Source organism: Poecilia formosa, unplaced genomic scaffold (genome assembly GCF_000485575.1).
Source record: "Poecilia formosa unplaced genomic scaffold, Poecilia_formosa-5.1.2 Scaffold204, whole genome shotgun sequence".
In the NCBI taxonomy this organism is placed as follows: Eukaryota; Metazoa; Chordata; class Actinopteri; order Cyprinodontiformes; family Poeciliidae; genus Poecilia; species Poecilia formosa.
In genome coordinates, this window is record NW_006800143.1 from 686,301 (window position 1) to 711,168 (window position 24,868).

The 24,868-nt window shown below is 41.8% G+C and overlaps 1 long non-coding RNA gene across 1 annotated transcript; it reads left to right on the forward strand.

Annotated features, from left to right (window-relative positions):
• Positions 1–4,702: 4,702 nt before the first annotated feature.
• Positions 4,703–24,650, forward strand: LOC107838042 (uncharacterized). The gene is made up of 4 exons (XR_001664103.1): positions 4,703–4,783; positions 6,223–6,338; positions 14,844–14,921; positions 24,544–24,650. It is a non-coding gene; the product is annotated as an uncharacterized LOC107838042 (long non-coding RNA).
• Positions 24,651–24,868: the final 218 nt, after the last annotated feature.

Here is a 24,868-nt window from a genome sequence, read left to right on the forward strand (position 1 = left end):
TATAACTATTTTCATCCACACTGAAGCATATTTAATATTTGAAAGCCTTACAGTTTCTGTAGAGCAAACACCCAAGGTGGCCGATGTGCAAACCACCCAGCAGTGGACTTAATGAAACCACGACGCAGAGCCTGGTGGTCTGCAAATGTGAGCAAGACAGCAGATAGCGTGGTGTTCTGGGGGATGGGTCTCTGCTGGAAGGGTAGCTGATGTAAAAAACATAGGAGACCCCCTAACACCCCCCACGTCAGAGTTAATGCACACGCCCCATCCTCCCCGTCCCCCAACCCTTCATCCGCCAAGCCCCCACCCCCTAAACAAACTCACGCACATGCTGAAAGATGGATGTTCAACAAATGGAAGTAAGGGGTGAGCGAGGGCCCTCTATGAGAAGTGTATTGTACAGCCGGGGGCCATCAAACCCCCTCCCTCCCGGCTCATAGCCCAGCAATCAAGGGGGCCCCGTCAGTGGGGGCCGAGGGGGTTTGACGTGGAATGGGGTGGCTGTGGATGAGAGGGAGGCAGTTGCTGCCTCACTTGGATGTTATTTATTGGCCTACTTTGAATCTCCTGCTGCCTCCTGCACTCCCTGTCACTCCCATTGATCTTGTCCAGATTTGCCCTCATGGATATCTCTTCACCTCATCCGCCTCCTTCCCTCTTCCCCTGCTGAAATAGTCTGTGTAGAAAGCCTTTTGTTCCTGACTCGATGTCCAGTGGGACTGGAGAAAGTGCTTCCACATCATCTTAGCCTACATGACCAAAGGCAATGTAGTATATATATATATTATAGAAGATAGGCCGCTAGCATGGCATGGTCAAGCTTTGCCATTAGATCATCTTCATTAATGTTGGTCATGATGTCAAATACACGCACTGTTATTTATGAGGTTTTGTGTATGAAGACATGCAAAAGGAAAAATCGCCTGAAATTAAATTAATGCAGCCTCAAATGAACAAATGACCAAGAGCGTGAGTGTGTTAAAGGGAATTAAGAAGGTATGCAGCAGCCTGATGCCCTCCAGTACTTAATTAAATGAGCATTGGGAAGCTTCTGTGCCTCTAACGTAACAGAAAATCTAGATTGTTGCTAGCTTGCAGCATGTAGGTACTTGTGAATGTGAGGCAGAGTGGAAACGACATCTGTAATTGTTGCATCTCATCAATCTGGAGAAGACTATCCATTAACTATATAGAATCCATCATTCTAACTTCCATTATTCCCACGAGAGGAGATCCCAGGTAGTTCAGCCTGAGGTCAATGCAATGCTAAAAATCACAAAAAACAAACAAACCAAAGAGTATTTCTGATACGCAAAAAGTTTCTGCTCATTTGAGATAGTTGATTATAGGAAGAGGATTGATGTGGAGGACATAAAAAAACAACAACTTGGCAACATGGTTAAATTTTAAGAAGCTTCATCTGAACAAACAAGAGCATTAATGGATCACTATCAGGCAACAAGGTGGAGAGCTGGTGGTTTGGAGTTGTGTACAGCCACAGGCCAAGCATGGACAGCTGGTCACAAAGTTGATCATTAAGTCTTGCCAGAGTCAATTTGTCTGACAGCAGAAGCGACTAAAATTAGGTCATGGGATGTGAAAAATCTGCTACCAAATGGACAAAAGAGAAAAGCATGTCAAATGTTCAGACGTTTTACTCAGACTGAGGTCAGAACATTTGACCACCTCATAAATAATATATTGCCAAAATTCACCACTAATTTCATAGAAATGATGAGAACAATGAATACTTATGTAGTTATTGTTAATAAAGCTGCTTTTAAATCTACTCAATATTTCACAGACATTTTTTGATTTTGAATGTTGAAACACTGTTTTTACCTTCTCACATAGTTTGGTCATTCCAAAAACATGACATGGGTCTAAGAGTGAGTGAGTAAAGTGCAATTTGGTGGCATTTGTACATCTCTTTTGCTGCGGATCTGTTTTGTGTTTTGCGCGTGTACTGAGATGAAGTGTGTAGAATTCACACTTTAGTATTGCACTGGAACAAGAGTAACCACTGTTTGATTATATCCATATGGTTCCTCATATTGTTTCACCAGTTTCCTGGTTCTGGTCCCCTTGGCAGAGCGGCCACCCTCCTCCTTTTGCAGACCACTTTTGGACTTTTTGCTAAAGCTCGATCTATTTCTGCGATAAGTCATGTGGTAGAAACAAGCTGCACATGAGCCAGTCGCAAACGACTGGCTCATGCGCAAAGAAGACATGGGCGAAGTAGACTGAAGACAATCTAGGATAAAGTATCATGCTTTAAATTGTAAAGTCTGAAAAACAATTTACATTCCTGTAGAAATCCATTTGATTCTCATCTCCTTTCAGTCCTCCATCTAGAATTTATCCCATTGAGCTTAATTTCTCAGGATGCATTTCATCCTGGCCAATCGGCAATCAGAAGGAGTTGTGAACGGTGATGTCGAGTTTCTGCGACATCATCGGCAAACCTCGCAGGAAATCCTCTGAAAGTAGTAGGACTGCTATTCTTTGGAGCCACTTCAAGCATTCAGCATCCAGAGGCGAGTGAATTGTCATTGGTGCAGACAGAAGTTCTTTGTAGCGTTGTTAGAAAATGAGTGGTGTTATGGTTGGGTCACTCAGCATATGGTGCATATGTGTGCTCTGAGAGCTTATTAACTTATTTTTCAATATGTCAACATGCCTCTTCAGTCAAAGGATATTTAATATAATACTATGAAAGCTTTTCTTTCTGCACCAGTGTAATGCAAGGCAGCTGTGCTACAGAATGCTTTATTAAACAAATGATCATTTACAGTAGATTGATAGTGTCTTACAAGCAAATAAGAAAGTCATCCACAACACTGGCATCAGTTTACGTTTAAATACAGTACTCCTTTAATAACTGTGTCCATTCCTATTCGTTTTCATACACCCCACAACTCTCTATCATTTGTTCTCCAACCAGGGAAGGCTAAAATAGACACCTGGGCTCAAGTACTGACATAGCAGCACTTGCACGCATATGTGTGTCTGTGTATATGTTCCTGTGATTTATGTGTCTTGTCCGGACTCAGAGTTGGGAGTACAAGCCTATACACCCCGCCACTCCTCTTCCATCCTCCCTCACTTGCTCAACAAAGCTCTTTAAAAATGTGTGTCAGAGGTTTGGGGGGAGGTTCCCCTCTGAGACAAATAGAATTAAGGAGCCAACTCAAGACACTGAAACTATGCTATAGCTTCCTCAGCTAACAGTACAGCAGCAGCAGCATACACCCAAGCCAGTGAAGTATTTGTTTTTTTACTGTTCTTTGTCATGTTTCCACTTTTTCCACAATGCCGCCTTCTGAGCAATAAAAGCAACAGATTGGATCATCCCGCGGTCCAAGACTAAACACACCAAGAACGCATCACTGACAGCTGGAACCGTTCTCTTAAATATTATGTCTCTGGGACTCGCATGCTGACATAAGCAAATAATGACGCAATGCACGAGGCACACACTGTAGCGCCATCATTACTTCCTCTGGCATTAATCTCATACATTTATTCTGGTCAGTCTGCTTACAGGCAGGAATTCACCAGGGCCTCTCATGTTGCAGATCAACACTTCCATTTGTGCAGCGAGCGGCTTAAGTAGGTTAGAGGCAGGCATGCACACTCCACTTTCGTCTTCAAGCCCCGCGGGCAGTAAATGATTCTGTTAGAGAGGCTGGGGCTCGTTATCGACATGCTCGCAGGCGCTCTCGGCAGCCAGCTCTCGCTCACAGCCTCTGCCACCCGATGGCCACGTAGGGCAGAGAACATTATAGATTGGCTGCAGCAGCACGTACAGGAACATAGCAATCCAGAAAAAAGACCCACTGTGGCAGAGCGATTTGTAATGATTTGAACGTAAAGTGCTTTTCAAGAGTATTCGTACCCCTTGGACAACAAACTTTGCTGCATTTTATTGGGGTTTTATTAAACAGAGCAAATGATTGCAAAGGGGAAGAAAGTAGATGAATGGTTTTCCTTTGTACAAACATACATGTGGAAAGTGTGGTGCGAATTTGAACGCTCCTCCCTTTCTCCGAATAAAATCTCAGTGCGGCCAGTCAACCCAGTCACCGAAATTGAAAGATCGAGGAAAGAGACGGTAAGCACTAGATGCAGGCGAGAGGCCCACCCGATGGTAACTGGAAACATACTATGTAACGCACAGGTGGGAGAATCTGTTGAGAGGATGACAACTAGCAGTTGTGCATTCCACAAATCTGGCCTTCACGGAAGAGAGGCTTACAGAAAGACATTGTTGAAACAGAGCCACGATTCACCGCAAGCCGTGTAAGGAAAATGACAAACGTGGAAGAAGCTGCTCTAGTCAGACGATACCAAAAGCAAACGTTTGACCTACATTCAATCTGATATGTGTTGCGGATGTTATGGAAGATGAACTTAATAATATTAATAATATTTATTTAACCAGATAAAAACGTTGTTGAGATCTACAACCTTTTTTTCAAGAGGGACCTGGCAACCAGAAATGCATTTTAGTTTAGAAAGCGTCAAAGCACAAATAGTAAAAACAGCTAATGAAGAACATAGTTATCAACAGCAGCAGCAGCTAAAACCCTGCTCCTCGTGGACTTTCCACAACATCGTTTCCACTGTAAAACCATTTGGAGGCAGCACTAAGCTGTGGCGACACTCTGGAAGAAAACCTGTTAGTCTGCAAAAGAGTTGAGACTAGCGTGAAGGTTTACCAGTTCACAGATGACCTCTGTCTAGTCTGTGTGAGCTTGAGCTGTTTAGCGATGCAGAAGTAAGAAAATATTTTGTCTCTAGATAAGCAAAACTTTGTGTTGGTCTATCACATAAAATTTAGTTGAAATGTTTGTTGTTGAATAGTCACAACATATGAGAAAGTTGACTAGATCAATACTTTTGCAAAGCGCTTGGAAAAGCAGGGACTGAATTAAATGGGAAAAACAGAGTGTGATGTGGTCCACCTTACAGCTTGCTTAATCTGGACCCAAATGGACTAGCCCTCTAATCTGGACCCAAATGGACTGGCCCTCTTCCATGTGTCAAAACAGTTTTTAAGACAACTGCTGGTTCCTAGCCTGCTTCAGTAAAAAAAAAAAAAAAAAAAAAACACCCTACCTTGCCTTGAGCTACTCAAATGCGTGCACATGCCTTCCAGTGTTTGGAAACAAGGGTCCAGTCTGCACCTCGGCAGACCGTTCCGGCTGAGGCAGTTAGACCAGCAGAACGTTTTCTCAGGTTAATGACCTCTGCGTCACTCAGGCTCACATTTAGATTTCACAAGTATTTGTGGTTGGAATGTTTGCATTTTAGCTCATGTGGCTGTTCTGTGCCGAAATAGGTGCAATGCTGAAGTGATCCCTCTGCCTCACCCGGCCCTGGTTGGTTTCCCTGTGATATTTACTCAGAGGAGGGAATAAAGCAGAGGCAGATGACTTTTATGACCTGTGTGTTTTATTTTTAAACGATCCGCTCTGTTTTTGCGCTGTGAAGCTATTTGGATCATTGTGCAAAAATGATCCACGCTGCCAAAAATTTGCAGTATAAGGAATTTGCTGCCATGCACGCACATGCATGCGGCAGCAAATTCCAGGATCTTGCACGAACCGACCCCCTCATCTTCAACACACATGTTTCCTGTCATGGCTGTAACATTCCAGGCATTGCACTCCCGCCCCCACAAAAATGTATAATGTACAAATAACATCCAGACAAAACAAAGATAAACCTCTCTAATGGCTTATATTCAGATGTAAGAGAAAAAAAAAAAGAAATGGTAATGTCAAAGTGGAGCAGCAAATCTGAGTTGATTATAAAAATTCCAAAAGAGGAGATTGTAGCTTTTTCTCTCCCTCTATTAGGCTAAAAGCTGCTAGCTTAAAACAGAACCACAAGGTTAAAGTTACAAAAAAAAATTAGTATAACTTGTTCTATCAACTTCATGTGAAATTATGGCAATAAACCTTTTAAGATTTTAAAAATACAGAGTACTTCATAATGCAACATTTACACAACAACCCAAGACATAAGAATGCGTTAAAAAGCAGAGAAATTTGTCAAAATCTGATTACAAAGGTACATCTCTAATCAGATTTCCTAAGGAAACCACAGAGTCCACCACTCTCAAGTCCAGAGGAAGACAGTTCCAGAATCTGTGGCCGACTGTATAAAAAACTCTGTCGTCTTTTGCTTATCAAACTCATATTTTTGTGCCAGCTCTGTGTATCTTTGAACACAAGAGGAACTTTGCTCGATGCAGTGCTGATAATACAGAGGACTGCATATTACTGAAAGCTGATGATCTTACAGTTCTACACCAATGCTTCGCTGAGGTTAGTACATGGATGGCTTTTTCTTTATTGTTATTAAATCACAATAAACAGTTTGGCATTATTTTCCCCCCATAGCAGCCTGCCAGTAATACTGTTCACTTGGAACTTTAGATAGCAATAAAAGCTTTTGCAAATCTTGACGTGATGTTTGGTTCTCAATAGGAACAGCAAAAGCAATTCATGCCTTTGTTTCATCTCCCCCTCCCCCCAAAGACTGTTGCAAGGCTTTCGAATCTCGCTCGAGAAATTACTCAGCTTCACAGTTTACTTTTAAACCTTTATTTATTTACTGATTTAGATTGTTGAAGTGAGAATATTTAGATTCAATACGTCTAGTCTTCTCATCTGGCACACGCTGCAGTCCTGCGTTTTTAGAGAGGTGCATGGATTGAAGAAAAAAATGTAAATCTAGATTTTAAGACTCACCCAGTCTGCATGTTGCAGGCTTTGGAATATCAACATGGATGAAAAATACACGGCTATGTCGGAAGCACAAGAGCCTTTCTTTGGTTGCAGACTTTCCATAACATCTGGATCTTAAACATGATGCCATTCAGCTTAAATCATCCAGGAACTGAATGCATCATTTGTGAATATTCCCACATTAACACCGTCTCAATTTCAGGGACGTATTGGAATGATTAACCAGTCCATTCGTTTATAAACTAGTAGAAGTTTATTTTTATTTTTCCCACATGAGCCTTCTTCAGAGGGCATGAATACAAAATGCAGTCTTCATCATCGTGAAGGAAAAAAGTAATTGAAAGCAGTCTGCTCCTATTTCAAAAAGCAATTGTCCTCCCCTTTCAAATCACAAATTAACTGTGACTAACCTTAAGCTATAAACTAATTAGAAACAAGGTCCCTGACATCTTTCGCTCCGGAAAATGGGCATGAAAATGCTTCATGCCCAGTTCTAAGACTTTGGGACTCCAGTGAATCCAAGTGAGAGCCATCATCCCCAAACAGAGAGAGCATGAAGCAGTGGTGAACCTTCCCAGGAAATTTACTTAGTGACTCATTCAGGAAAACTCAGAACATCATTAAGAGCTCTGCAAGCCTCACTTGCTTCAGTTAGGGTCATTATTTGTGATTCAACAGACCAAGACTGGGTGGGGGGGAATCAGAGGGTTGTGAAGCAAAAACCATTGCTGACCGAAAACTGCTCCAAGGACTGTCTCACCTCTCCTAAATAACATCTGGATGATCCCCAAGAGACAATACAAAAAATATGCTGTGCGAGACAAAAGAGGAACCTTCTGGAAAGTGTTGCGTCTGGCATAAAAATAACACACTTTCAGAGAATGAGCATCCTTGTCACAGTCGGACATGTTGGTGATGGTATGATGGTCTGGTCTTCAGGATCTGGATGATACACCATGACTATTGGAACCATGAACTGATCCAAGGCTCAATTACTCTTAGTCTATTTGCTATTTTGTAGGAGGATAGAGATTCAGAACACACCAGGAAGTGCACCTCTGAATAGTTTTTGAAAAATAAAGCAATGAAATGAAGGTTTTGGAGTGGCCCAGTCAAAGTCTGGACTTAAACAGCCTGTTAATGTTCCAAACCCCTATAAAGTGGCAGAATTAAAACAAGTCTGCAAAAAGGAGTGCATGAAATTTTCTCCCAAGTTTATATGGCTGCCAAGCATGTCACATGTCACGTTATTAGGTAAGTCAGTTCCTTTTAACATAGGGCATCCTTGATTTTTATTGCTTTTTTCATTAATAAATGTATTCATAATTAGAAAACAGCATTTTGTTTTCACTCGGATTGTCTTTGTCAGATATATATATATATATATATATATATATATATATATATATATATTTATTTATTTTTTTTTCTCAATGATGCAAAACTCTTCAGGATAACAAAATACCAAAACCAGAAGAAGTCTGTCAGGGGTAGACATGTTTTCATGACTCGTAATTCATGCTGCCAAAGAATACCAGTCAACCATCCAATGCAAGCAATCACAACCTCGGCGTTTAGGACAACTGTTCTACTCTAGTATGTCGACGTTTTATTCCGCCCAGGCGTCAGAGGTAAATTGAGTGCAATCATCTACCCCCACACTGTGATTATGTGACTTTATGTGATCTTTATAGACTGGTTTGAAGAATCGCATCAGCTTCTACAAGCTCAAGTTTTATTAAAGCTGCCAAATATGGTGGTTTGCGTATAAAAAAAAACAAAAACAAACAAAAAAACCCCATGATGTTCCACAGAAGACCGCTAAATTTTGACGGTTAGAAACGCACAATGCTTTGAGTGTTACTTCTAGCCTGTGGCGAGGCTGTCATTGATTTTATAGATTGATGGGGTCAATAAGTTTGTCTCTGTTGTCCAGACAGAAATATTACAGCAACTTTGATTTCCCTATTGAATTCCTACGCTGTCTATTTTTGAATGGCACACTATGACATCTGGGTTTGGGTTTTTGTTTTTTTTCCCCTCCTCAAATTCACAAGGGCTTGTGAAAAGCAAATAGAGAGAAAAACTGTTATAACAGTGTTGCCGTTCCCTCACTTTCTCTTGAGTGGGACATCAATAGTCAGTAGCTCTGCGTTGCATACAGATGAGCACAGAAACACATTAGAAAAGGACAATTAACTAAACGTTGCAGCATATCTGTGCAGGAGAAGAGAACCACTGGTGAGGCTTTTGCAGTGAAACAGCAGAACCAATGCCTAAAAAAATTAATATCTGTTGAACCTTTCAGTTTTTGTCCTATTGCAAATGAAATATCTTTATTTAGACTTTATGTAGCACATTCTGTAATTGTTAAGTGAATGGTAAAGGATTCAAAGATTGTATGTTTTCTTTTTATTCAAATCTAATATGTAGAGGCAACCCATTCCATAGCTATAATAATAATAATAGTAATAATAATAATGATGATGATAATATAGGCGGATTCAGCCTGAAAAGCTGGTGTTCTCACAATATGCAAATTTTTATTTGTTTTCTGAATTATTTGCAGAAACAGTAGCAGAAGTAGTAGTAATTTTAGTGTTAATGTTATTTGCCCGGTCCTTATCTTTTCTGTCTGCCAGCTCCATTTTTTCTCATTTGTTTTGCCAGATTATTTGCGGCCCAGTTTTTGGCTTCTTTTAGTTGCTTCTTTGTCTAACAGCTTGCCTCAGATTGACCTGCAATTGTACACCAGTGCTACTCTAAAAAACACTGTTACATCCCATTTCAAGAGATGTAACAGATTATTATTTTTTTTTTACTTTGCATTATTTCTAATGGTGTTGCTGACGCTGGTGGAGATTCTTAGTCAACCCTAAATGTACAAGTCAACCGGACTTTTACTCTTGTTCCTGGAAGACGTTTCAGTCACACTAATACTGCCGTACTGGCCCTAATAATAGGACTGTATTATTTTCCGAAGACAAAACCATTTTTAAGCTCATCTTTAATAACTCACCACAAACAAATGAAATGATAGGTGGCATCTGGTGAGTGAACTTCTTGAATGAGTCCAGACAAGTGTTGAAAAGCCAATCGTTCACTTGCACGAACATTGAAAAGCTGTACGTATATGTCAATGTTAACTCACTTAAGACGCCCACTTAGCTAAAGCTTAGCAGCATTACGCTGTAGGTCAGGCATGTATACCTATTCATGCTTAGAAGCCACATTTAGGCTTCTAAGCCTAAATGTGGCCCTGTTGCACATTTAGGCTTAGAAGAGATCCAGAGGAACGTGTGATTGCACAAAGTGACAGAAGACTTTAGGGATGCTAGCCTATGACAAAACCAGACAGATTGTAAATGTGAGGGGAGAGCATTTAGCATTACCTTTAGCTATTTGCAGGATGGTTTCACAGCAATGTGAAAACTGAAATAGCATCTCACGACCACATGTGGTGAGGCACAAAGGCCATACTTTAACTCGGGTATTAAACATGATCACACTCTGGGTGATAATGATCAGTAGCACTAACAGGTTGAAAATAAGTTTATCTTGTTTGAGTGACGTTATGAGCAAAATTGGAGAGCTTGTGGGAAAACTAGCTCCAAAAACCACTTTGATCGACTTAGCATGTGGTGTGGTAGGTGATTGCTTCACCTGGTCTTCATCAGTTTTTTTTTTTAATATGAAAAACTTCCCAAAGCTTTTCATATTAAAAAAATGAGAAAAAAAAAACGCTACAATGGCTGACTCTAATGATGTATTTCTTAGGGATTCTGTGTCACAGGACGACTCAAGATATTGCTCAATTGTGAAGTGGAATGAAAATGAAAGTAAAAATCCTAAAATTGTGGCGTGCATTTGTTTTCAGCCACCTTGAGTGACGATCTTTTATTGTAATTATAGCTTCTCTGCATAGAAGTCAAATCGGATGCAGAGTGTCTCTGAACATCAGTTTCTACTTTTTGTCACACATTCTCTAGTGGATTTAGGTCTGGACTTTCCTTGGGCCTTTCTAGCACTCGAATAAGGTTTCATCATAACTGTTTGAATGTAACCTCTGTAAACACGTAAAGGCTTGACTTCAACCGGGTACGAAAACCTCTGCAAAGCAATACACTTTATTCTGACTGTCTTGTAAGACCCAACATCTATTAGTTGGGTCGTGTCATTTATGACAGAACCCAAGCCATACTCATGTCTCATTGTCACAATAACATGATAATTTCTTTCAGTTTGCTCTCCTTTCTTTTGCACTAAATGATTCATACCCCAGTCAGCCGTGAAGGGCAGAGAATACAGGACAAGTGACACTTTCTAAAGGTACAACTGTGTATCAAATGGCACCATGTCTCTTGTGTGGGTTTGGTGAAATTAATCCATACCGCCACTTCTCTCCGCAGTCTGTACAAACATGTCATTCATCGGTCGATCCATTACCCAATCATCATCATCCATTTATCTGCCGATACCTGGGGTGTCACAGGTGCCTAGTTCCAGCTGTCTTTGGGTGAGAGGTGGGATAAAACCTGGACAGGTTGCCAGGAACTTCACAGAGCAACACAGGACAAACAACCATTACACTCAAATTTAGAGAGACTAATTAACCTAAGAGTCATGTTTCTGGAATGTGGGAGGAAGCTGGAGAGAACCCACAAATGCACAAAGTCAACATGCAAACATGGTCCAGAATGTCTCCAGACCGGGGTTCGATCCCAGGACCTTCTTGCTGCAAGGCGATGGTGCTACCAACTATGAAACAAATTATCCAAACTGCAAGTAAGTGGCATTCTCTTTGAAGGTTCTCTTCAAGAAAATGATCCTGCAGATTGATCACCTCCTTTTATGGACCGTTTATAACAGATCTCCCAACTTTTTCTCCTAATTTTTGTTTATAACATGTCAAGCAACTTCAGGCTTACCCAATCACCTTCACTGCGGCTTGGAGCAAAATCTGGCAAAACAGTTTTCAATCATTTCTTTTCCAACTAGTCCTTAGCAGCCTCTTAGAGTTTCTCTGCTCCTCAACCATAAACCCAGACAACACTCGGAAACCACGGCCAGGCTTGGATGACATCAATTCTTCAGGCCATAATCCAAGCAGACAGGCCAAGGTTAGAGGAGAAACACAAGGCAACGTTCTCCAAAACCACTGAGATGGAAATCTTGAAAGAAGAGTGGATCCAACACCGGGGATGAAGTGATGAGCGTCAGAACAATCATTTGTCTTTGCTAGAGGACAGGATACAAATCACAAGCTGCCATGTGTTCACTGACTCAATTACGTCGAAAAATTTGATTCTTTATCATTTGATTTTCGTCTGGCTGACGACGTCTGAGAAATGGCTCCAACTATTCCCACTTGCTCACAAGAAGCGCAAATTTGTCTGGAAAATGTCTGCTGAAGAAGGAAAGAGGAGTGTTTGTGTGGTAACCGAAGGAGCAACACCTACTTAAATCAACTGAGTCGATGTCGTGATACTGCAGGATCTTTTTGTTATTGCTCAAAGTTATTATGCCATCATAATCTCAGTGAAGTAATGGCAGTCTGAAAAGAATAAGAAGCAACTTGTAGAAGTATGCACACTCACCTGTTGGGAATTCTTCAAAGTGCACTTGTACTTACTCATCCTCCAAGCCTTTCTTTTTTTCTGATGACTGGCCAGGTTATTAAGGCAAGTAGACACGGGTTTTTGATATTTTTTCCAAGAAAATCTGCGCAAAATTCACGGAGTTGCCATCCACACGAGAAAAACAGCCACATTTATAAAAGACTTGAGCTTTGAGTCATTTTGCTTTGGTCACGAAACAATAAAGGAGCTTTATTTTGTTGGAGGCAAATCTCTTCATGTCTGACTGAATATGTTGCAGTGGAAAGAAATGATTCCATACATTAAATCTAAATAATAATAATAAAAATGTTTTGGGGCCAGAGATGGCAGTGTTGATTACCATTTAGTGCCTGAACTTTACAAGGAAAATGAGACAAAGAGCTCTGCAGACATCACCTTGCCTTCCCTCTCACCGCACACACACACACACCAAGATGGAGCCTCCCCTCTGAGGCAGAGATCCATAAATCCTGTCACAGTTTCCAGACAAAGACAAGCCTGGCCTTTGCCTCCCTTCTATATTACTCTGACTCATCCAGTGTACACAAAATCTGCAGCTGAGCACCGATCTCCTCCTTCGAAAATCTTTGTGGGAACGGAGTGCAAGCGAATGTAAATACGCGATTAAATATGCATGAGCAGCAGCGAGTGATGCGCAGAGAAATGAGATAGAACAGCTGACATTTTGCTCACGAGAACATGCCTTCACGCTACACGCAGCGTCAAATCACACGCGTTGACATCCTTATCACTGGCACAGAACGGCGAACAAGCCTTGCAGCAACTTTTCTCGTGTGCCACCAAAGCAGGCAGAGGCACACTTTGTCAAACGGGTCTTATGATGTTGTGTCTGCGTCGGCCGTTCCCTCGAGAAATGTCTTGAGAAAACGTACGAGGCGATAACCGGCTCTCTCTCTAGAAACTTCCGACACTGGCTCATCCCGTCTCAAAAGAGCGTCATTAATTAACGTGTCATTATCAGAGCCGAATGCTGGCTGAGGGAGATTAATGGTGAAAGGAGCTGCCATTGGATTAAAGGTCACATCCTGTGTGTTAATCACCCAGAACCCCTCTGACCTCTGGAAGGAAACACAGTAGAATGAGCACATTTTTGCCACCTGGCTGGGCACCGATCACTCCGAGGATCAAAATCGGGGACGGTTAAGGGATGAGGCGGAAAAGAAAATTTATAAAAAAGTGCATGAGGACTGTGATGAAAGCACACCTGCAGTTGCAATGGTAATCCTTGATAATGGCTGTTGGGAGTCCCATGATGATGCATGAGCCCCAAAAGTCCAAGTCAAACACTGCATTAACATTCAGTGTGCATCTCACACAAGCGCCCTGATGTACCAAGGAATACAGTCAGTCACAGTCTCCTCTCAGTCACACAAGGCCCTTTGCAAGTGTCTTCCCAGCACATTACGGCCTTCGTGTGAAAATCCTTGAGGACACTCCAAGGTGGACGGATTCATTTCTGCGTGTTCCAGAGAGAGCGCTCACACGCTGGATCTGCACTTCTATATCATATTTCTGCAGCCCACACACGCCTCCCACTCTCCCACTTCTGACATGACTCTCTCAGATCGGATGTGACTCACCAGCTCTGGTAGTGAAATGCTAAATTCTTCATCTATTACTCCCATATGATGAATTTTTCCACTGCCTTTCTTTTCTGCAGCTCTTACAGTTAACCGCAATGGACTTCGACCCTCTGATTTGTGAGGTGGTACATAGGGACTACATGGTTTTAGAAGAATTTACGTAAAATAAGGGTTTGATTACACTCTCGTGAACGCCGTCTGACAGCTCTGGCACTGGGTTTTTCCTAGAGTAAATCTTTGATATGCGAGGTGGATTATCTAATCTGCTTAGATTCAGCTTGGCTCAAAGAAGTAATAATAAAAAGAAAAAGACATTTCTAAGGCACTCATTGAGGGTTTTTATTTCGCTCTGTGCTGCTGAGCAGAAGTTGAGGTCAGGGAAACAAAAAAGAACATGCTCTGGGAAGGCTGTAGGTGCTTACAGAGCAGCATTTATTCTCAGAGGACCCAGTATTCCTGCATCAACGGTTTCCAGGACACAAGCACTTGCTTTGCTGCTTGTTTGATGGGCTATTTTCTCTCTTTCTCAAACAGAGGTTTGCACATTTTGACCTTGGTGTCAGCACAGCCAGTCTAAACCTGCTGAATAGCATGTCTCTCTCTTCCTCAAGGAGACAATCAGCAGCCAGCAACACAGACTTTGCTCTTTTTCTTCCTGAGCAGGACAGCGACTGAAAGGCAAATCCAGGAGTCTGTCGTCATGTTCACGATGAGAACCGTACTGTAGATATTTCAAATTGTGTATTTTCCTATTGTAGCATGTTTGTGGAAAATATAGTTCACTACTCCTATCCGAAACACAAGTAATGAAAAGAATTTCAATCATCCCACTGTTCATCTATAACTGCTTATCTTTGCAGGATCAAGGGGTGGCTGTTCTCCAGCTGTCATTGAATGAGAGGCAGAGTACAACCTGCAGATCACCGGTCCATGACAGGGTAATACAGAGACACACAGCCATGCACAAACAGAGAGCGATGAACCTCGCAGTCATGCTTTTAGACCATAGGGGAGGAAAAGACAACTGTGCACAGGGAAAACATGCAAACTTTGGAAGCCATGATCCTGTAAGGCAGCATTGCTAACAACTGAGGCACTGTTAAGCCCAAGGTACAATCCTCTCTGGCCTGAAAAGATGTTTCAATGTCTCCATTGGTTTAAATAACTTAAGAATAAAGAACACGTGGGACAATTTATCCATCCTTTCATTGTCGTCTGCTTATCCGAGATCAGGTCCAGGAGGGAACCCCACATTTCACTTCCCAGTGATATTCACCAGCTCATTCTGGGAGACATTAAGGTTCTCCCAGGCCAGAAGGGATATTTGGTCATTTTAGTGCAGGGGTGTCCAAAGTCGGTCCTCGAGGGCCGGTATCCTGCATGTTTTATTGCTCTCCCTGGTTTAATACACCTGCATGAAATGATGGCTCCTTAGAAGGCCTAAGGATAACATTGACTTGCTGAGGAGGTTGTTACTACCACCAGGGAGAGAACTAAAACATGCAGGATGCCGGCCCTCAAGGACCGACTTTGGACACCCCTGTGGGTTCTGGAGGAATAACATATCCCTTCTGGCCTAAAGGGGATAAATAGTCCCTCGAGCCCTGGAGGGGAAATATAGTTCTTCTAGAGCAGTGGTCCCCAAACTTTTTCCTGTGAGGGCCACATAACTTTTCCCTTCTCTGGTGGGGGCCCGGAGATTGTTGAGGGGGTGGGGGGTGTGCAGGTGCGTTTCTCGATTGATTTCTACCCAGAGAGCACATGGGCAAAACCCATGAGTGAAACGGTCACTGGGACTGACTAGTATATATTCCATTGAGGGAATGTAACTTTAACATATTAATTTTTCATATGTTAACATAAAGGGTCGTTTTGAAGTATAAGCTGCTACTTACAGGCATCGCTTCGAAGAATTCAACCTGGAATGCGGCGGTCATAACAGACAGTGTTCATCTGCTCTACCGCTAGCAAATAACCGTACTGATTAAATAACATAGAAGTCAAGCAGTTCCCTAAAAGTCCAACAGATGGCAGCAATGCGCCCCACAGTTTATAGTACACACTTCCTGCTAAAGAGCCCCCTAGTGGTTGAAGAAAAATCCACATATAAACCGGAAAATACAATAAATGAAAAAAAAAAAATCTGAATGCTCTCTGGTATTGTTCAGGGGGCCGGACCAAATGTGAAGGCGGGCCGTAGTTTGGGGACCCCTGATCTACAGGGTTCTGGGTCTCCTCCAGGTGCAGAGTGTCCAGAGACCTTTCAAAAGGAGACTCCCAGGAAGAATCTTGACCTGATACTTGAGTCACCTCCTCCAAATGGAGGAGCGTAAACCATGATAACTCCATAATGTCCAGGGTTGTTGGCATTTTGGGAAGAATCTTACTCATTCCAGGTGTTGAGCCTTTTATCTAACTCCGCAACTTCTGCCGTGATGACAGATTTTCCCTTTTCCCAAATTCTGAGACCCCGCCTCCCTTAACTCCATCCGCAGAGTTAAGTATTTCTTCACAAGTTCAACAATATCTTTAGGTCTGATCTGCATTCCCTCTCAAACATGAAACAAAGCCTTGGATGGGGCATGCTCTCCTTTGTGAGGAGGATGGACTGAATGTACCAACTCTCAACGCGCAACAGGCAAGTTTGATAGAAGTGAACCGGTTCAAGGCTCCAGATGAGAAGAAAGAAAGAGCAAAACCCGAAACCTTAGATCATGAGAAACAAAGCTCCTATTCAGTCATATGCCGTAATTCAAACCCTAACTTGCACTATGTAACAAAAGCCAGTGTCATATTAGACAAATACAACACTGGCTATCGGGTTTTTGTTGTTCACAAAAGCTGGAGCGCACATGACCTTGCCCTGTATATTTTACAGATCTGCTAATTACCTTTACTGTGAAAAGGCGATGGGGAAAATAAAACAGTAACAGGATGTTGGCTACTGAATAGGCTTTGAGATATTGGATATTGTTTTTTTTTTGTTTTTTTTTTTTCATTTAAGTTATTCTAGTTATCCAACTCGAGCACTCCACATGTGGATGCTTTAGATGTTTCCCTGATTCAACACCTGATATGAATATATTCATATATACATGAGTAATTCTCAGAGCTCTGTAGAACTTGACTTTCTAAGACGCTAATTCATTAGTTTTCTATCTGTGTCTGTCACATGCATGATAATTCTTGGTGTAGTATCCCATTGGTTTGTGGAATAAAATAATGATTTATGTATTGGTATTATTGCCTTAGTACTAAATGTCCAGGGTTGTTGGCATTTTGGGAAGGTGAGAGAAGGTAAATATATACCTTCAAAGCTGTTTGGCATGGTATATATTTCCATGCCAAACAGCTCTCAGTGAAAGGTAAACAGTTTTTAGTATTTTTAAACTCTGGACTAGATCATGAGTAATTATTTAAACTCTATTTTAAGCAGTTGGTCAATTGTTGTAATACATCAAATGAAAGTACTATGTGTGTATGTTATTTTTCCCATTTGGACAATCATCTGCGAACAAAATAGTTGCACCCTGTCGATCATAAGCCATAGGAGTAATTGTGTTGCCTGACTTTGCATTTTCCTCAGCCAAAGGCGCCCTGTGTGTCTGGTATGCTGTGACGTGACAACAGCTTGTGAGGAATGCATAACATTTTACAGATTTACATTTTGTTTTCCAAAATTAACCCACAATAAAAAAAAAACTAAAGTACATGAGATGCAATATATTTAGAATTCTGTTAATTATTGGCTGCCTGTTGCTCATATACCTGTGAATGTCATAATAAATAATAATAATAATAATAATAATAATGCAGACCCCTGTTCTAATGTATGAACAAAGTGTGAATGTCTGTGGATGTAATGTAGCAAAAACATGGGGAAGTTGAAGGGGTGTGACTACTTTCGCTTTTCACCTGCGTTTGAAGAAATGCTTTGATAAGCCCTTCTTCAAAGAGAGACTCAACATCCTTCCTTTTATTTTTTTTAGAAACTCAACACAATATTCTCTCAGGTTAAACATTCTAAAGCCTTGAAAGTCTGACAATTTTTTTTTCAGGAGCTCATCTGAAATCTTGGCTTAATTCAGGAAGTGAAATTCTCAAATCTGTGATCAAGCTCAAACATTTGCATATTGCTAAGCGGAAGAACAGCGGGTGGAGGGGTTGGGGGTGGAATTAAATGCATATTGAAAGATGGGGAGTGACTGATGTGAATTTTAGTTTGAGTGTGGGACTTCCTCTTGTGAAGCCGTGATGCTGAAAAGCCTCTCCTTCGGGAACCCTGCACACACATTCTGCCACAGTCTTGTGATATCACTGAGAGAGAGAAAAAATAAAAAAGCACATGAGAGATCACTCTCAAATACACCCACGCACGGGGCGGAGGGCGGGAGAAGAGATGAGCTGCAGAGATAACTTCGGTACTACTGAGCTCTATTCTTATCACTGCACTGTTTGCTCTCGCTAGACTGTGAGCTCAATTGACATTTCACCCAATTTCTGGTAAAACACTTCTAAAGCTTTACTATCTTCTTATTCTTACTCTATGTAGCTATAAAAAAAAGTCTAGTTTTCACCCCCCATCCTTTGAATGGGATTCTATTAAAAAAAAAATCCTCCACTGTTTATAGCACATTAAAGTCCTGAGCAGGCACACACCTGCACCGTTCCGATTTATCCATGGTGTTGCTTATGAATGAGGCGAATCTTAGCCCACCGTTTACAAGTGTGCTGTCATTCCCTCAGATTATTGCTGCCTGTGTCATCCGACTCACAGAATGTGGATTTATCTGCCCACGCCACGAGAACAAAGACAGCGTGTCCACGTGGGAAAAGACAGAATGCGTTGGTTTCCTCGGCCCATAAAACACACGCGTGTGATCATGAGCGGCGGCGAAGTGCTGAGTGCGTTCTGTGCAATATGTTGAGCCACCCTAGGTGGACCCCTCCTCTCTCACCCCTCCAAACTGAGATATTTTTTCTCTGTGTGTGTGACTACATTACGCCCCTTCTCCCCCACCCTCGCCAGGAGAGCCCACCGATCAGGTCCCCGGGGTGGGTGTTGGTGTGGAAAGCAGACCTTTTTCCCTGTCCGTAGGATGTTATTGATGGGGTGAGGTAATGGGTTCCCCCCACTGTGCTCACATGGACACTGAGGATAAATCAGACTGTGGGTAAGAGCCAACCAGCCATTCCACCTCTCTTCAGACTCAACTGCCATTTCATTAGCTTTATTTATGGGGGTTTTCTGCCCTGCCGAACTCCCGTCTTTTTGTCCTCCCTCTGGAAATGCTGCTTTTTTCCCCTTTCTCCTTGTTCTAAAATGTCATGGCAACCCATGTGCACCTCAATCAGTCCTCCCCACCACCCCACTCCCTTCTTTCCTCTCTGGAAATTATTAGGTGTACTGTCAACCTAACTTCCCTGGGACTGGACCTTGTCAAGTTCTAGGCGACTCAACCTCGTCAGGGTCAGGATGTGAGGCTGTGTCGGTTATCTTGAGATGGACAAAGGGCTGCAGAGGTTGCTCTGTGCTCTGAAGCGGCGAGGGGACTCAGCGCTGGCTGGCTTTTAACATTTGATGCCGGTCCATCCAGCTCAGCACTTCCTGCTGAGCCGTGTTTGAGCTGGTTGATCAGCAACAATTCACCTCTGGGCTCACAGCTTAGCCACTCAGCGAGAAAGTTGCGGCCAAAACTGGATCTGTCCTTGAGAAAACCGGGAGGAATTCTTTATTTGCAGTTGCTTGAACTTGTATCATCAACAACGCATCAATGCTCAGCTTCTCTGCTTTTGGAAATGGTTTCTAGATCATCAGTATGCAGACTGTTTTCAATTTTTTTACCAGATTTTTAGCTCTTTTATCATTTTAATATCTCATCTGTTGAGGTTCATTTTGCCTCCGTAGACTTTCTGGGAAGGTTTGCAACACCTTGTCCTGTTTTAGTCTGAGCAAGGCACCAGTGTTCTCACTATTTGTGCTGTCTGATCATGTTTTGGCGAACAGTGAAACATCTAGAGTAACTGTGCCTCTCCAGAGAATTCACTTTCACATTTTATTCCATTAAAACCACAGATTTCAATATATTTTATGGAACAGACCCACACAAAGTAGTGCATAAAAGTCAAGTAGCAGAAAAATGATACACAGTTTCCCACGTTTCTGTACAAAAAAAAATAAAAGAAAATGTTCAATGCATTGGTTCAATCCCAGATTTGACTTTTTCCATGTATTTATCTGGAACAAACTTCCAGAACACTCTGAGTTCATTTAAATCAAAGTTAAAACCCCAGTTGTTTAGAGCTGCTTTTGATAAACAGCAACTGGAACATTGATTAATATATTTGATGGTGATTACGCTTGATGATTTTCATGATGGCATTTGGCAAAATGTGATGTTTGTCGCTTGTTTGCAGTCCCCAACATAAATGGTTATCGTGTTGTGTTTTTATTATGTAAAGCACTTTGAGCTGCCTTGTTGCCGAAGCGTGGCATGCAAATAAACTCGACTTCACCTGACTTGACTTATACATAACGTAATCTTTTTGTAATTCCACTGTTCTGTGAAGGCCAAAGTATGGAACAACTACAACTGTACCAAGATGTGACACCTAAACTAACAGTCCAGACATTAATTAGACAAGTCACTAAAAAGGCGGAGAGATCCTCAGTTTAGGTGGGAGAAACTATTGACAGGAAATACAAATTAGCCCTTAATGGAAGAATGGCAAGAAGAAACTCATTATTGAAAAATGCTATAAGAGGTTCTGTTTGCAGCCTGCTGGAAGCGCCATAGCAAACACAGGAAAGAATGTGCTCTGGTCAGATGCCACCAAAGTGACACTTTTTGACCTTCATTTTAAAGAAGGTGTGTGCGGAGGAAAAAATATCACTGCACACAATCCTGAAGACACTGTCATCCTGGTGAAATATGGTAGTGGCAGTATCATTATGTGGTGGTGCTTTTGTGCAGCAGGGGCAGGAAAAAGCAGGTCGGAGATGAGATGAAGATAAATGGAGTTAAAGCATAATTCTTGAATAAAATATGTTAGAGATTCAAAAGAATTGAGACTAGACAGAGCTGCATACTCCAGCAGACCTTGGAGCTACAATCGAATGGCTCAGATCAAAGAACATTAATGTTTTAAAATGTTCTAGTGAAAGTTCTGGCCTGAATCCAATCCAAAACTTTAAAATGTATGTGTACACTCTTTTTGCAAGAAAAAGAAGGAGGAGAAATTTAATAACCCCCCCACACACACACCACCACCACCACAATATTCCCTCCACCAAAAGGTGGATCAACAACACAGATTGGTAGGGAGCTGATTACAAAAAAAATATATAAAAATACTTCTTATTTCACTTGTATCATTTTTTTTCCCCATTCGCAATTATAAGCTGCTTTTTGTTGGTTTATCACACAAAAATCCACAAAACTCTTCTGTGCATGAAATGTACCGTACAGTATGTAGCGTGAATCTGATATAAAATCTGGTGAGGCATTGTCTGCTTAAAGGTGTTTCCATTAAAAACAGATGGAAGTGACTTTTCTTTTTCTTTTCTTTTTTTTTATTATTTTCTTTTGCTCATTCCTGGTGAACACTGATTGCTTGACATTCATGTTGGAACGCATCCATACAATGTCCACTTTACTGAACACTGCGTGAATCCATGCAGGCTAACAGATGGTTGACTGAGCTCCAGAACGGCAGTGCCGATGCCAGCTTCATTACAGGGGTGCGCTTGGATATTGAACAAGTGTGAATATGTCTGTCATGCTCCCGGCAGCCACGGACAACAAAAGGACAAAAAAGGAAATTCAAGCAACAATTAATGACAATGCGTGAAACCGCGACACGCACATCATTACCTAAATCTATCACTAAAGGATAAGCATCACAGGAGAGAGTGACAACTGATACTAATCATCTGAAGGGCAAATTAAAAGGACACCAGAACAGATTCCAATTTGTTTTTTGTTTTTCTTTTCAGTTTTAAAACTAAATATCATTCACTCTCTGTGATAGGAAAAATATGGTAAGCTCTGAGATGCAACCTATTTAATAGATGAAGAATGTGAAGCTGGAGCGATTCATGTCCTAACAGCAACATTTAGCCAACATGTGATCTTTGCAGGAGAGAAGGAAGGGGAAAGAGAGAGAAAACCGCGTGTTGGCAGTTGACCAGGTGCGGCGAGACTCAGGAAGTGGAGCCGGAATTCCAACAATGCAGGCAGTCTCTGCGCTCTTCTGTGAGGTGCTGCCATTTCTGCTCGCAGCGCTTTCTTTGTTGTGGCGAGTTAAGAGGCAGTCAGGTGAAGTCCTGTGGGCTGCGAATCTGATATTTGACTGTGAAACGTAAACCCGGGCTGATGACTGATATGGTGAGGACATTGATGTTGCAAAACTGTGAAAGAAAAGCAAGCAGGTTCCTTCCTCGCTTTCCCCTCTGACACAATCTTTTAGAACAAAAGATTGTTTTCCCAGGGCCATCTGACTCAAGTCTGCTCTTCCGATAATAAATGCCAGCAGAGGCAAAATGGATTAGGACCCTGCAAAAATGATACAGCACAGCAAAGCTGCTATCTCTCTATACGGCTGTAACAGATTGTGACACACAGTATCGCTTTCATCAGAAAATGCAATTATAGATTAAATATGTACTGTTTTGGGGGAAGTATGTCTATGAGTATTTGAATCAAAAGACATCCTCGTACTATCCACGACAGCAAAACAAAAAGCTCTCGTATACTGACACAATTATTGACATCCCTTGTACAGAAAAACTCCTGGCTAGCTGCTAGCTCATTAGCAGCTAACTAATTTAGCTAGCTGCTAACTGTCTAAACTGGTTAACAGCTAGTTTAGCTGCTGGCTATGTTTAGTTATCAACTAAAATTAACTCTTATGATCTAGTTAAATCTAACCTTATTTGAGTCTCTTTATTGAGTCTATATTAAACAATTCTCTTTATTTCAAAAAACATCACTAGTTCCACATTTGCATCGCAGCATTTTCAGGAAGTCTTTGACATGTTTGAGCTTTTTTAAAAAAAAAAGGGTGAAAAATGAATCAGTTTGGGGTCTTTCAGCTCAACATTGATGATCCAAAATGTTTAGCCAAAGAGAGCAGAAGGACGCAAGTGATTACCTGTAGGCAGAAATGCATAAACAGTTTTCAGTGAGGGCTTATGCAACAGCAACAAAAGATTAACATATTTTCAGGCCTTTTATAAATTTTTCCAAAGGTAAGCAAGAAAGCTGAGAGAACCGTAGAATTGCTTTTCTGTGCACCGGCAGTGTTGAAGAAAAGCTCTTAGAACGACCGATACAGTATCTTTTATAATGCCTGTTTTGCTCCACTCTATAATTCGTTTTCCTTCAGGATATTTTGCTCATCTTTTAATTCATAACTACAACCTCTGTCTGCATCGCATCCTACAGCTGACGCCCTTTGAAATCTTCAAAGTCCATTAATTGATGCAGTCACTCTCAGCGCTGCCTTTCATGTGGCTCCTGGATCTGTTAAAACAACCCACTCCAGTTATTCCTGTAACTAGCGGAAAGAGATATTTCAGGTCTCCAACTCCACCCCCCTCCAATGAGTTGGGTTGCAAAATGCATTTTTAGCAATCGTGAAAATGTGTCCAAATATTTACTAGATCTCGAGGTGGTTATTCTGTTCATCTGGCTGCAGATGACCACAGCTGTGAATATCGAAACTGGCGAGTGAGAAGCGTTTGTGTTTTATCATTGAGCTGCAAACCGGGGCAGAGATAGGCGGATGTATTATTCAGGCACCCGCCTAGGTCCAGATAACACAGCTGAAACAAACAGTTATCTTTCCTGCTCTGATAGTTGAGTGAGGAGATGGTGGTTTTACAGATGGTTTGAGGGAGGAGCGCTCCCAAACCCACAGAGCTGAAAGAAACAGACAGGGAAGGAAAACAATCCCATCTGACATAATAGGGTATGCTTTTTCTCAGATTTAATTCAAGATACGGCGTGTCTGAAGTGTTCCAGATACTTGTGTGCCAAATACCAATTGAAATCAAACATTTTAAAGCACAAAATGAATTGAAGCTGATTGCTGCAGTCTGTCAAAACATGTCAGAATGTTACACAACTGTGCATTTCTTTGTTTAATCTTTTTTTTTCACGGACGTCCATTTCTTTTCTTTACGCAAAAGATTGACTGTGACGGCAAATGCTGCAGCATGGGCGGTGGTTTTAGCAGCTATTGTAGCCGCGTGAAGCCGATTGAAAGGTTTCAGATCATTTGCAGGCCACTGACTTGGGTACAGTCACCAACCATGTACGCAGCAGGAGATGCTGGGATCACCGGAGAACTATCCTTCAATGTTAAACTGGTGTATTCACAGCTTGTACTTCTCCACGGGAGTCGAGGCGCACAGATGTAGAGTTCCTGGCGAGTCTGTGCTTGAGTTGACCCAGAGTTCACGTTGGAGCAGAGGCAGGGGTTGTTCTTGCGTCATAGTGGGGGCAGTCTAACAAAATAAATTTTGTTTAATATGGCGTCCACTCATTTGTCTGCCAGATTGTTCAATCCTAACAAGAGGAGCTGCAGTTCAAACGCGGGGGATTGACAACTACCTCCAAGAGTGAATCTTGCGGTGACTGACGAGTCTGGCCATCACCTACGAATGGAGGCAGAAATTGTCCGAACTACCTTAATTGGCTCATAGAAGTTTAAATAAGGAGAGATTTTAGTTTGTGTCAAACAATCGTGTTCATACTCAAAATTTAGATGGAGCAATCAGTCTAACATTCATGCTGTTGGGCAATGAGAGGAAGATAGAGTACCTGGGGAGAACCCATATACGCACAGGGAGAAGTCGATGCAGAAAGACCCAGTCCAGGTC